Source organism: Podarcis gaigeae, assembly GCF_964106915.1.
Source record: "Podarcis gaigeae genome assembly, chromosome: 3".
NCBI classification, from domain to species: Eukaryota; Metazoa; Chordata; class Lepidosauria; order Squamata; family Lacertidae; genus Podarcis; species Podarcis gaigeae.
In genome coordinates, this window is record NC_139680.1 from 11419946 (window position 1) to 11434319 (window position 14374).

Below are 14374 nucleotides of genomic sequence, written 5' to 3' on the forward strand. Positions count from 1 at the left end.
ATAGCTTAGGGCCTCATCAAACCTAAATCCAGCCCTAGACCAAACCCAATTGTATGATCAATGCAGGATAGCTGTATATTAAAAATTTTAAGGTCTTATATATATTAAATGTTCATAACTGTACCAAGCAAACACGTACATAAATAAATAAACCATATGTCTGAAGCAGCACAGGAAGACAGTCTTGAAACCATTTTGACTCCCAAACTGACCAAGTGTTTCTCTGCAAGGAGGAATTGTCGTAGGAATTACCATCTCAAAGGAATGGCCAGACTACCAGAAAAGGCAATCAGATAAAGCATATAACCTGGCAGACAGGAAAAACAACAACATTCAAATCTCTGTTGTAGACTGCCTTTTCTGTGATGTATGTATGATGTATGGAGGAGTGGTCTTGAGCTCCAGGGCAGGGAATTTCAAAATGTCTATATAACGGTGGGCACACCTTTGTTCTGGGTCCTTCTCCTGCCTGTGGGGGGAGCATCCTGTTGCAACAGCTTTAATAAAGATCAGGCTTACTAGCTGCTTTGCTTCTCAATATTCTCTGGTTGGTCTCTGTCATTTTCTCCTACCGATGGAGAACCTACAAAGGACTCTATAAGGTCTCTTGTGTACCCCATAAGGGAATAAGGGCAGATTTTGTTTACAACAGCTGGCAAAACCCGAAATGGCAAAAAATGTTACAACCAGTGTTAGAACCTGAGATATGAAAAAGCTAAGAGCTGAATGGCACCACAAACCTAGGTTATGGGTGCAACAATGGAATGTGCAGGCGCACTTTTTATATATAACAAAAATACAAAGCTGAAAATGAATGAACTGCAGTTAAAATATTATGTTCATTTTTCACATGGTCTAGTCCTTCCCTTGCCCACCTCCCAAATATTCTTAAAAGGGTCTCTTCTCCAGTCTTCAGAGAGTAGCTGGAAGTGGGGAGGCAGAAAAAGGTCCTCTTTTCCTTCTACCATGCTAACACCTTAATTCAGACCCTGCTGCAGAAGCTTTAAGGCTGGTTTTTCATATGCATGGGCCACAGTTGTACCATCACCTGTGCAGCCACATATTATACTAGCTGACATTATTATTATTATTATTATTATTATTATTATTATTATTATTATTATTTCCTTGAGGAATTAATTTATGTTTGTTTTAACTACAGTAATCCTGTCTTTTAGTTTACCGGTTTTTATTGCAGGGGGTTTTTCTCTTTAGTATCTTGTAAGTGGCATTAATTTTTAGATGACAAATCAGTGTACAGTATAAATAATGCATACATATCTTTTAATCAAGTTATCTCATGCCCCGCCCCCATGCTTGGTGAATAATGAGCCTATGGTAGACAGATGTTGCTTCCCTATATTGCATCAGTGATCTACTGCTCTCCAAGACCTTAAGTAGAAGGACCTTCCTAGCCTGTTTTAACTAGAAACCCAAGGACTAAACTTGTGACCTTCACAAAGCATATTCTCTGCCAATGAGCAAAACAAATAAATTGGCTGAGTTGTCACGTCACACATCCGCTCAATTGAAGTGAACTGTGCAAGTAGGAATTCATATACACTTTGTATGGCTGTCCTGGGGGAGTGGTACTCCCCCCCCCCCAAATGCCCTGTATTCCATGAGTTCTGGGGTGGGGTACACTCAGACATGAAACCAACTGAGGCCCAGACAGGTAATGTGCAGCAAATCCAAATTCATTGAAGCTTTGGCCCTTGGTCCAGGCCCAGGTCTCCAATTGCACATTCCTTCCCCTCAAAGCTGTTAGAGCAATAGCAACTCCTCAGCATGTTCTGGCTTGTCTCTCTCAGTGCCCAGGTCCTCTCCAAGAGCATCTGCCGTAGACACCAGAACTTCAGTTCAGCACCACTAAGCCTGGCCAGCTTGTGGAGCCCATGGCACCACAATAGCCTCTTTACAGATAATAATAATAATTTATTATTTATACCCCGCCCATCTGGCTGGGCTTCCCCAGCCACTCTGGGCAGCTTCAACAAAATATTAAAATACTGTAATACATCAAACATTAAAAGCTTCCCTGAACAGGGCTGCCTTCAGATGTTTTCTAAAAGTCAGATAGTTGTTTATTTCCTTGACATCTGCTGGGAGGGCGTTCCACAGGGCGGGCGCCACTACCGAGAAGGCCCTCTGCCTGGTTCCCTGTAACCTCACTTCTCGCAGTGAGGGAATCACCAGAAGGCCCTCGAAGCTGGACCTCAGTGTCTAGTCTGAACGATGGGGGTGGAGATGCTCCTTCAGGTATACAGGGTCAAGGCTGTTTGGGGCTTTAAAGGTCAGCACCAACACTTTGAATTGTGACTAGTGTCTTGGAAGTCTCTAGTTAGCCCTTCCGGCTACTTACACAGGAGGGCTGCATCCACACGTGGGGCTTATTGTGTTAGTTTTGCTTCTTATAGGGATGTGTTGAGTGTTAGGGAAGGGGCAGTACATCTGGTGGGTGACAGGTTGTGCTCCTTCTGGGGCAGTTTGGTTCCCCATCCTGTACTCAGCTCTCACCTGGAAGCTGTCAGCATGCGGCAGCAGCCACACCCCAGAAACAGATTCTACTAAACCAGGTGAGGGTCACTGATGAGTCCCAAACCCTTGGTGAGTTAGGGACTTCCCTTGCATATGAAGACAGGTGCCGGCAGTTTGAGCTGAGGAGACCAATAGTGGGTTCAACAGTCAAGAAAGTGGTTTCTGCATGTGCCGGAGAGGGATGTGAGGGGCAGGTGGGGCTTGTCAACCTGGCAAGGTAGCCCGTCCAGGAGAAGGAAAACTGGTCCTTAAAAGGCTAAGGGGTAAATCCAACACAAATCCAGAATGGAGTCGCTAAGGTGGTTGGATGGCACCTTGTACTCATCCTTCTGGCAACTCCTGAAGCCGAGTTGGTGCCAAACATATTGGTCTGTTCCCCACACTTCTTCTAGCCTCTGTTCTCCACTTTCTTCCTCCAGTAAGGACTATTTAAGCTTATGAATCCCAAGACTCCTTCATTATGACCTGGTGGTAGCAGCTGCCCCGTCCTTGACCTCCTCTTGGCTGCCCTGACTGGCTTGCAACAGCGCTGGCTTGCACCCCTTTTAAAGATGGCGGCAGTTACTCTGCTTTGCAGACCTCCACACACGCTCAAGAACTGTGTTTGTGAGCAGGTTTCCTTATTCATGGGGCGTTGCTTACTTCAGTTTCCTCCTCGTCTGTTAAGTCTCTCAGAAGAAGAGGCCCTTTCATGAGCCATTACTTGCATAAATACAATTAATTTAAGGACGGGGAACCAGGGATGATGGGGATTTGAGTCCCAAAAACACCTGGATGACCACAGGGATACCCCTCTCCCCCAAAAAACCCCCAACCCCTCAAAAGCAATTTGTGGTGCAGGATTCTGTCCTCCTGAGATGGATGCTGCTCACACATGAAAACCAAAATGCTCTTGCACCAGAGGAGGGCAGCAATCACCTGTCCCATTTTTATTCCCTTTCTTTCCTTCAGACTGCTCTTGTGAATAATGAGCAGGGCAAGAAAGACAGCTCAATTCAAATCGTTGACAAATGGCATGCATATATTTGGCAGACTGTAATTAAAGCAAAAGCATGCTCAAGGGGGAAGCGATCCCAAAGCTTTGTTTATAACAACTCCCCTTTGTTGTCACTCCACTTACGGAGTCAGGGCTAGAAAAGAATGGATGTCAAATCTTTCAGAAAACGAGGCTTTAATTCTTGGCTCAGTCACACTAACAGCAAAGATTGCTATCAACAGAGCAGCTGGGGGAAATCCATTTCTATGCTCCTAAGAGGGGCTGTTAAGACAAAAGAAGGAGAAGAAGGAGATATGGTTTATCCTCCCCTTCTGCAAATAGCTGGACTCAGCCAAGGCTGAGTTCCAAATACCAAGCTGTCCTTCTGATCATCCTAGAATACAATCTCGAAGAGCAGCCATGATAACCTTTGCTGCAAACACTCTGGGTGCCTCCAGACCATTTTGGGGGACAGATTCAAGAGCACACCGGGAAATTTAGGTTTGTGCATTTAATATGGATTAAAGCCCTCTGCCAGCCTAACGCAACAAATCCACTTTTAAACTAGAAGCAGACTTCTACAGTTAGGAAGCAGTGCTGAAATGCACTGTGTGATAGGAATTTTATGGTCTTAGATATATGGTAATGTTCATAAATGTACCAAACAAGCAGTGGCGTAGCGTGGGTTGTCAAGGCAAGTAATTTGCGCCCCCTAACCCTAACCCCCAGATGTTGCGCCCAGTGCGGCCGGGCCCCCCTGCACCCCCCACGCTACGCCACTGCAAACAAGCACGTACATAGATCAGCACAGGAAGGCCAACCTGGAACCATTTTGATTCCTAAACTGACCAAATGTTTTCTCTGCAAGGTCAAAGTGGGAAAACTCCCCATTGTCTCTTTCCTCACAAATCCTGTCTTAAGGACACATTTAAGATATGAATAGGGTGTGAGCCTGTGACCTGGCCCAGGAACTAAGTATTTATCACTACAAAAGAATGGTCGGGCTCCCCAGGCAATCCAATCAGGTAACCTGCCAGACAAGAGATAAACAACAGGAGAAAAACAATATTCAAATTTCTGTTTTAGACCGCCTTTTCTGTGATGTAGGTGTGATGCATCTGAGGGGTGGTCTTAGGTTACACCCCTTCTGTGATGTGTGTATGATGTTTCTGGGGGTGGTCTTGATCTACAGGGTGGCAATTTCAAAAGTCTTTATAAGGCCTTGCACGCCATTTTTCTAGGTCCCTCCTTCTCTCCTGCGGGTGAGGGGAGCACCCTGTTGCAATAAAGTTCAAAAAAGATCAAGCTTACTAGCTGCTTTGCTTCTCAATATTCTCTGGTTGGCCTCTGTTATTCTCTCCTACCAATAGGGAACCTATGTAAGGACGCTATATGGGCTCTTGGATACCCCCTAAGAGAAAAGGGCATATTTTATTTACAACAACTGAAAAGGTAGGATGAATGCATGTTTCTCACAAAGCCGTATGAACACATTGCAAACAAATGAGGGCGGATGCAGGATAAATGTTCACCTTCCAGCAACCAAATCAGGATAAACGTTCAATAAAGACTGGATGTAATCTGACCTCTGTGTGAACTTTGCGCAGGCAAATCAGGATGAATGCTCTATAAACAGGTTGCTGGGAGACAGGTTGTCTTTTTGGGGCGCAGTGAACAGACCCTCCAATGTCCCTATTTTTCAGGGACAATCCCAGAGTTACAGAAGCCACCCTGGTTTCTGATATGATCCTGGAATGCCCCACTTTTCCTTAAGATGTCGCTATTTTTATTGGCGAAATGTTAGAGAGTATGGGTGGAGGTCCAAGTTTTCATCGGAGGGCATGAGTGAATTAACTGAGCACTGGCCCCAAAGTACAGCCCAGTCTAGAGCAAGAAGAAGAGTTTGGATTTGATATCCCGCTTTATCACTACCCGAAGGAGTCTCAAAGTGGCTAACATTCTCCTTTCCCTTCCTCCCCCACAACAACACTCTGTGAGGTGAGTGGGGCTGAGAGACTTCAGAGAAGTGTGACTAGCCCAAGGTCACCCAGCGGCTGCATGTGGAGGAGCGGAGACGCGAACCCGGTTCCCCAGATTACGAGACTACCGCTCTTAACCACTACACCACACTGGCTCTCAGGGGTCAAACCATCACATGGGCATTCCTATGATCTAAACAAGAGGTGAGGAACGGCAACGTGAATGGCAGGTGGAACACCTGCCCCATAAGGAGAAATGGAAGACTCCAGGGGAAAAGGCTCATTGGGAGTCAAAGTCTCCTTGTGAGTAAGGCCTTCCTTGTGAGGAAACCACTTTTTGACAACAGCTGGTGGGATTCAGCAGAGCCCAAATGTGGTTCCTGCAACTCCAGCTCAAAAGCCTCAGTAAGAGAAAAGAGCAGATGCTGGGATTATGTTTTTCTACCAGTATTGTATCTGAGCCGTCTTTCCTACATAGAATCAGGCCTTCGATGGAAGTTCCTGTTAAGTTGTGGGTGAACATATCAGATGACACAGCGATTCTTCAGACAGCTCTTGTATATTCACAGGCCAGAACAGAACTGAACTGAAGGGTTCAGCCAACCTGCTTATATAGAGCTCAACTACAAAGCAACAGTAACAACTTTCTGTAACTATCCAATCACCGAATGTCTCTTTCAATTCCTTATTTGCATATGTGGACCCGAGTGAAAACTATCTACAGTATCCCCCTGCTGGCCCAGGGTGAGAACCTCAGTACATAACAGTTCCCCTGTGACTCATCTAGGTCAGGACAATATAGTGGTTCCATATTTTGGTTTGGGAACATCAAAAGCAGGGCTTGCCCTAGCCAGAGGCTCAGGACAAAATGGCGCTCCCCATTCAATGTGCAGATGCAATGAACTGGCTGTTGAATGAGCATGGGATAGTATCCTCCAGTAGAGGGTACATGACAGGTCTGTGGTGCACACAACTCTGGTTTCTAACAGAGGAGAATGCCCAGGGGGCTCAGCTGAGACAGCTGGGGCACTGTTGCTGCTTCCCTCCATCATCTGCCACCTGAGGCAGTTACCTCATTCTGCCTAATGGTGGGGCTGGCCTTGACCGGGAAGTTATTCACACTCTAAACTTCAGCACTTCGTTGAGGAGGTTGTATAAACGTCCTCTGTAGCCCAGCCACATGTTCTATGACCTCTGATACCAATAGAGGGGAACCAAACCTAAGTGGGTAATGAGAAATTTAGACTGACACGGTTCTTATTGTTTTTCAGAGGTCACTTAGAATGCTGTCAGTTAAGAGAGCTTGCAAACAGGGACTGATTCTAGCGTCTTTCTGTTTGTTGTGTTAACCTTGGCAGGTTCATTTACTGTGTTAACCTTGGCAGTCTTTTCCCATTTGCCTGTTCTGTTCTTTTAGATTTTCCGGTGTTTCATCTTGCCTGGCAGAAGGCAGAGCTTACAGGTGGCCAGAGATCCAGGAGGTTTGTTGCTTGAATTAAGAAATCAGAATTAAGGAAATCCATTATTATTATTCCCCTTCAGGGATCACTGCCTTGCCGTGGCGAAGGGGCTTGAATAACTCACAGAAGCTTTGAACTATGCCGAGCAGGGCACCCAAGATGAACAGGTCATAGTGGAGAGATTTGACCAAACGTGATCCACCTGGACGAGGAACCGGCAAGCCACTCCAGTATCCCTGCTCCATGGACAAATACAACAGGCATATAAAAGTTATGACGCTGGAAGATGAGCCCCTCAGGTCGGAAGGCGTCCAACATGCTACTACGAGATGGTTGGACAGTGTTCTCGAAGCTACCAGCATGAGTTTGACTAAACTGTGGGAGGCAGTGGAAGACAGGAATGCCTGGCGTGCTCTGGTCCATGGGGTCACGAAGAGTCGGTCACGACTAAACGACTAAACAACAACAAATTATTATTGTTGTTGTTGTTGTTGTTGTTGTTGTTTCCCACCTTTCGTCCAAGGATCCCAAGGCAGCATGTGTAGTCCCCCCCCCTCTTATTCTCACAACATCCCTTTGAGGTAGGCTGAGAGACTGTGACTGGCCCAAGGTAACCCAGTGAGCTTCATTGCTGAGTGGGAATTTGAACCCTGGTTCTCCTAGGTCCAACACTCTAACAACTACAGTGGTACCTCAGGTTACATATGCTTCAGGTTACATATGCTTCAGGTTACATACGCTTCAGGTTACAGACTCCGCTAACCCAGAAATAGTGCTTGAGGTTAAGAACTTTGCTTCAGGATGCGAGACAGAAATCGTGCTCCAGTGGCACGGCAGCAGCAGGAGGCCCCATTAGCTAAAGTGGTTCTTCAGGTTAAGAACAGTTTCAGGTTAAGAACGGACCTCCGGAATGAATTAAGTACTTAACCCGAGGTAACACTGTACACCACACTTTCTTCCATATCTGGAGTGGAAGAAATAGGTCATTTATCACAAAACGTTAGTTGTAGTTATCAGGGATAGCCAACACAGTGACCCCTAGATTCTATTAGAACACTGTTTCCCAAATCTGTTTTTGGACTGCAATTCCCACCATCCCTGATGTTATGTACTGAGTTGAATAGGATTCAAAAAGCAGCAGTCTGACTGGTCCTAGAACAATAGGGTCCAGAATGCAGCAGTCTGATTGGTCCTAGAACAATGCAGCAGTATGATTGGTCCGCAGGAGCCACCCAATCCAGCTCCAGGTGGAAGTGAATCCGCAACCTGATTGGGCTACAGGAGAATCCCAGAATTAGCCAATCACGTGCGACCCATTGTGTAAATAATGTATATAAGGCAGATATTTTGGGGGAACTTTCATTCCTCACTACTATGAGCTGAATAAGGAGCATGAAATCCACACTTGACTCCGAGTATATTTCACCTGACTACTGGTCTTTCTTGAAGGGACGCGGGTGGCCCTGTAGGTTAAACCACAGAGCCTAGGGCTTGCCGATCAGAAGGTCGGCGGCTCGAATCCCCGCAACGGGGTGAGCTCCCATTGCTCGGTCCCTGCTCCTGCCAACCTAGCAGTTCGAAAACACGTCAAAGTGCAAGTAGATAAATAGGTACCGCTCCGTCGGGAAGGTAAACGGCGTTTCTGTGCACCGCTCTGGTTCGCCAGAAGCGGCTTAGTCCTGCTGGCCACATGACCTGGAAGCTGTACGCTGGTTCCCTCGGCCAATAAAGCGAGATGAGCATCACAACCCCAGAGTCGGCCACGACGGGACTTAATGGTCAGGGGTCCCTTTACCTTTACCTTTTACTGGTCTTTCTAGCTAGGAATGATAGGAGTTGTAGTCCAAAAACAACTAGAGATCCAAGTTTGGGAAAAACTGTTTAGACCACAACTCCCATCAACGATGCGGGGTGTGTGTGTGTGTGTGTGTATATGTGTATATATATATATATATATGTGTGTGTGTGTGTGTGTGTGTCTACACACCCACCCCATAAATCTCCACTTAATATGCAGGTAGTGTTGAATGCTAACTTCTGGAGAGAAAACCTGATGTAGTTGCCAGTTTCATGAGCGCCATAAATCATTCATGCTAAAGTAGACTACAAGCGCTTGGATCTCTAAGGCAGATCAATTTCAAGGTGCTTCCTTAACACGCAAACATGATCCTTGATGATTGCTTATACAAATATGCATTTTCATTAAGAGTTCCCACATCTCTCTCTCCTCTCTTGAGCAAGTCCTCTGACCCGGAGAAGCATCTGTAACTAATGAATTCACTGCTCCCCAATTTCTAGGCTCCATTGGAAAAATACATTACCAAACACATATAAAGTCTGTAAATTTGAGATAAAACGAACCTTGTAATTCTCTGCTAATATGATTTGGGTACCTCAATAAATCTTGAGGCAGGTGATGTGAAGGACTTTTTTTTTTTACATACTTTATATATCACTGACATTAATTAAAGGTTTCATGGCTCCAAGAGGATTTTGCTACCTCCTTGAACGGTCATTGTTCTAAGGCAATCTGCTGCCCTTCAGATGTGTTTGGACTTCAGCTCCCATCTGCACCAGCCAGGGTGGTCAGTAATGAAGGATGATGGGAGCTGTAGTCCAACATTATCAGGAGGGTACCATGTTGTCTACCCTGTTGGTCCTGACAGAACCCTGGTAGGTTGAACCGTGCACTATGTGTGGAGGGTGTAACAAATGTGGATTCAGTCGGAGGTCTCTGAAGTTAGTTGGCTGGGTGGTGCAGGAAATCCACACCCCCTTTGTGCCTCTAGGGTCTGCTCTACAGCAATGTATGGCCATGGACCATAGCTGATAACAGCAGAAGACTTTGCTGTTGTTCACTCAATAATAATAATAATAATAATAATAATAATAATAATAATAATAATTTATTTATACCCCGCACACTCTGGGCAGCTCCCAACAGAATATTAAAGGTAAAGGGACCCCTGACCATTAGGTTCAGTTGTGGCCGACTCTGGGGTTGTGGCACTCATCTCGCTTTATTGGCCGAGGGAGCCAGCGTACAGCTTCCGGATCATGTGGCCAGCATGACTAAGCCTCTTCTGGTGAACCAGAGCAGCGTATGGAAACGCCATTTACCTTCCCGCCAGAGCGGTACCTATTTATCTACTTGCACTTTGACGTGCTTTCAAACTGCTAGGTTGGCAGGAGCAGGGACCGAGCAACGGGAGCTCACCCCGTTGCAGGGATTCGAACCGCCAACCTTCTGATCAGCAAGCCCTAGGCTCTGTGGTTTAACCCACAGCGCCACCCAGGTCCCTAACAGAATATTAAAAACACAATAAAACATCAAACATTAAAAACTTTCGTAAACAGGGTTGTCTTCAGATGTCTTCTAAAAGTCAGGTAGCTGTTCATTTCCTTGACATCTGATGGGAGGGCGTTCTACAGGGCGGGTGCCACTACCGAGAAGGCCCTCTGCCTGGTTTCCTGTAACCTCACTTCTCACAATGAGGGAACCGTCAGAAGGCCCTCAGTGCTGGACCTCAGTGTCCGGCTGAACGATGGAGGTGGAGATGCTCCTTTAGGTCTACAGTGGTACCTTAGATCCCGTATACCTTGCATGTTGAACGTTTTGGCTCCCGAACGTCACAAACCCGGAAGTGAGTGTTCTACTTTGCAAAGCCAATCGGAACAAAGCCAATCGAACAGATTTCTGGAACCGATTCCATTTGACTTCCAAGATACGACTGTACTAGGTTGAGGCCATTTAGGGCTTTAAAGGTCAGCACCAACACTGCCCTTTCTCTTCTTTGAAGAAACCCTTCCTAGGACCCCACATTTGTAAATTCTTCCCTGGAGCTTCAAAGCTGCTATAGGAATGTGGGATGCTCCGTTTTGAGCTTATCATAAGGTCTTGGAGCTGGTATACCCTTTGCTCCTGGCACAACAGCACACCGCAATGGAAACCAGAGTGCACAGAACACTGTGATGGAAACCTGATGACACAGAAATGCCGTTTACCTTCCCACCACAGCAGTACAAATTTATCTACTTGTACTGGTGTGCTTTCGAACTGCTAGGTTGGCAGGAGCTGGGACAGAGCAACAGGAGCTCACCACATCATGGGGATCCAAACCACCGACCTTCTGATTGGCAAGCCCAAGAGGCTCAGTGGCTTAGACCACAGCACCTCCAGTGTCCCTAGTTGCATGGCAGTGCAAGTAGATAAATGGAAGGTAAATGGTGTTTCCGTGGGCTTCGGTTTCCGTCACGGTGTTCCGCTGCATCAGAAGCGGTTTAGCCCTGCTGGCCACATGACCTGGAAAGCTGTCTGTGGACAATCGCCGGCTCCCTTGGACTGAAAATGAGATGAGTACCGGAACCCCATAGTTGCCTTTGACTGGACTTAACCATACAGGGGCCTTTATAGGTAAAGGTAAAGGGACCCCTGACCATTAGGTCCAGTCGCGGACGACTTGGGTTGCGGCACTCATCTCGCTTTATTGGCTGAGGGAGCCGGCGTACAGCTTCCAGGTCATGTGGCCAGCATGACTAAGCCACTTCTGGCGAACCAGAGCAGCGCACGGAAACGCCGTTTACCTTCCCGCCGGAGCAGTACCTATTTATCTACTTGCACTTTGACGTGCTTTCGAACTGCTAGGATGGCAGGAGCAGGGACTGTTGCAGGGATTCGAACCGCCGACCTTCTGATCGGCAAGCCCTAGGCTCTGTGGTTTAACCCACAGCACTTTTACCTTTACCTTAATCTGTAAGGTTGGAGCCATTGGGATGATGATGATGATGATTCTGTTATTTATTGAGTTTATATACCACCCTATCCCTGCAGTTCTCAGGGTGGTTCACTGGATAATGTCTGAAAATAAAACTGCAAAATAAAAACAACAACCCAATATCCCACCCACATTTTATAAGGGCATAGGATGTCAATCAAATCAACTAAAGCCCTTGCTAAAGAGGAACATTTTTGCCTGGAGCCTAAAGATGTACAGTGGTACCTCGGGTTACATACGCTTCCGGTTACATACGCTTCAGGTTACAGACTCCGCTAACCCAGAAATAGTGCTTCAGGTTAAGCACTTTGCTTCAGGATGAGAACAGAAATTGTGCTCCGGCGGCGCGGCAGCAGCAGGAGGCCCCATTAGCTAAAGTGGTGCTTCAGGTTAAGTACAGACCTCCGGAACGAATTAAGTACTTAACCTGAGGTACCACTGTATAATGAAGGCGCCAGGCTCCACAAACGGGGAGCCACTGCAGAAAAGGCCATTCTTGTGTTGCCATTCTCCTGACCTTTTGTTAAAATGGGTTGGCCTGGATGTAATGGATAGAAGGGACTGACATAACCCGTGACCAGGTAGAAGGGATGTTGGATTAAAATTAGAGGAAAAGTTTATAATAAGAAAAAATACTTTTTACTTTTGGAATTATTGTAACACTAATGGAATATTAGGTAACATGTTGGAAAGGAACAAATTGGCTTTAGTAGAAAGGAGTTAAGGAGTTATGTACAAACATACTTTAAATTTTGAAATTTTAAGGCATTTTGGGTAAGATAAGATTAAAGAAATTAAGGTAAATTGAATAACAGAATATAGTAAAAGATGGAAAGGATATATGGATTTAATTAATAAGATTGTTAGATCTTCGTTAAGACAAATCATTTAAATTAAAATTGAGAAATATGGGAAGAATTTGCTGGAATAACGAATTAACTTCGAAGACAAAAAGGGAGGTGTGAGGAGGTCCAAGAAATAAGTAAATGAAAAGATGTAATTTGAGATTTGTATTTTTTTCTTTTTTCTTTTTTATCTTGTTTTTTCTTATTTTGTAATGGTGAAACTTTGAATAAATATTATTTTTAAAAAAATGGGCAGAAAACATATTCCTCCTCCCAGTGCCTTTGCCTCTGCAGCGGCAGGGCAATGAAAACACCCCACAGGAATAATGAAAACGAATGAGACGCACACTCTGATGAAAGTTAAACACTTTTAATCATGTACTGAATTCTCCTGTTGGTCTCACTCAGCATAATGTAAGCTTCCTAAATTTCTGTGCATCTCTATCTACCTTCTGGTGCAAACAATTAGTCATGCATAAATACCTTTAAAAAGCATGTTTAGGGTGTCCGGCAGCACTGATGACGAGGAAGCTGTGTTTAGTGTTATTACTATTATTTTAATTGGGGAAGGGGGGAGGAATTGAACCGCCAAGGAATCAGTTCCAAGAGCAAATTGCGAAAATATGTACAGGCAATGGCCTCTGAATGCATAGCTGAGTATATTAGTGCCAGTAGCGTCATTCAGAAAACAGAAATAGCAATCAAAACAGCTGGGAATGTCCAATATTGAATAGAAAACACTTGCAAGAAGCTGCTAGAAAATGATTCTGACTCATGATATTTTTGAATGGGCAAATACAAGGAAATCACACATTGTAAATGGAAAATATGAAAGTAATTGAACAAATTATTCTGCCCAAAGCTGAAAATGCCTGGATCATATTTAACAAATTCATAGCGTTTCTTGTCCTAAACATGGGGGAAGATTTGCTCTTCCAGCTGATAAACTCTAAAGCAGCGCCACGAGGGAAAAAAATTCAGGCATTTCAGAAAAATAGGTTTAAAGTTGTTGACCCTTTGGGATGGAATACAAAGCTTTCACTGCACTTCTTTTAAGCTACATAATAGACATGAACTCATGTTTCAGTTCAGAAGGAATGGCGTCAGTTCAAAGGTAAGCAGTGATAAAAGGAATAAATAAATCATTGTTCACATTTCAGTGTTTCACTCAGCTGAAATAAAAATGGTTTCCCAGAAAACACATTTATTTTTGCATGAAGGGGAGGAAACACTGTGGTTTAGAAGAAGAAAAGAAACCAAGACTACGAGTAGTTGATCAGTCATTTTTGATCTTGGACAAAATTGCCTTATGGGCCACACACATCCCTTAAGAAAATAATGTGTTACATCACATAGACCATGGGTAGGCAAACTAAGGCCTGGGGGGCAGATCCGGCCCAATCGCCTTCTAAATCCGGCCTGCGGACAGTCCGGGAATCAGCGCGTTACATGAGTAGAATGTGTCCTTTTATTTCAAATGCATCTCTGGGTTATTTGTGGGGCATAGGAATTTGTTCATATTTTTTTTCCAAAATATAGTCCGGCCCCCCACAGGGTCTGAGGGACAGTAGACCGGCCCCCTGCTGAAAAAGTTAGCTGACCCCTGACTCAAATGCTTACTGGAACTTCAGGTTTGTGCATTTAAAGAGCTCTAGCATAACAAAACCACATTTTAATTGGTTCTTTTGGAGTTTGGAAAGTAACAGGGAAATGTATCAAAATGTGTGGGGTGAGAATGTGGTAAATATCCTGCAAACCGATAGGATCTATGCTCACTGGTTTATAACCAGCTTGTAAACAA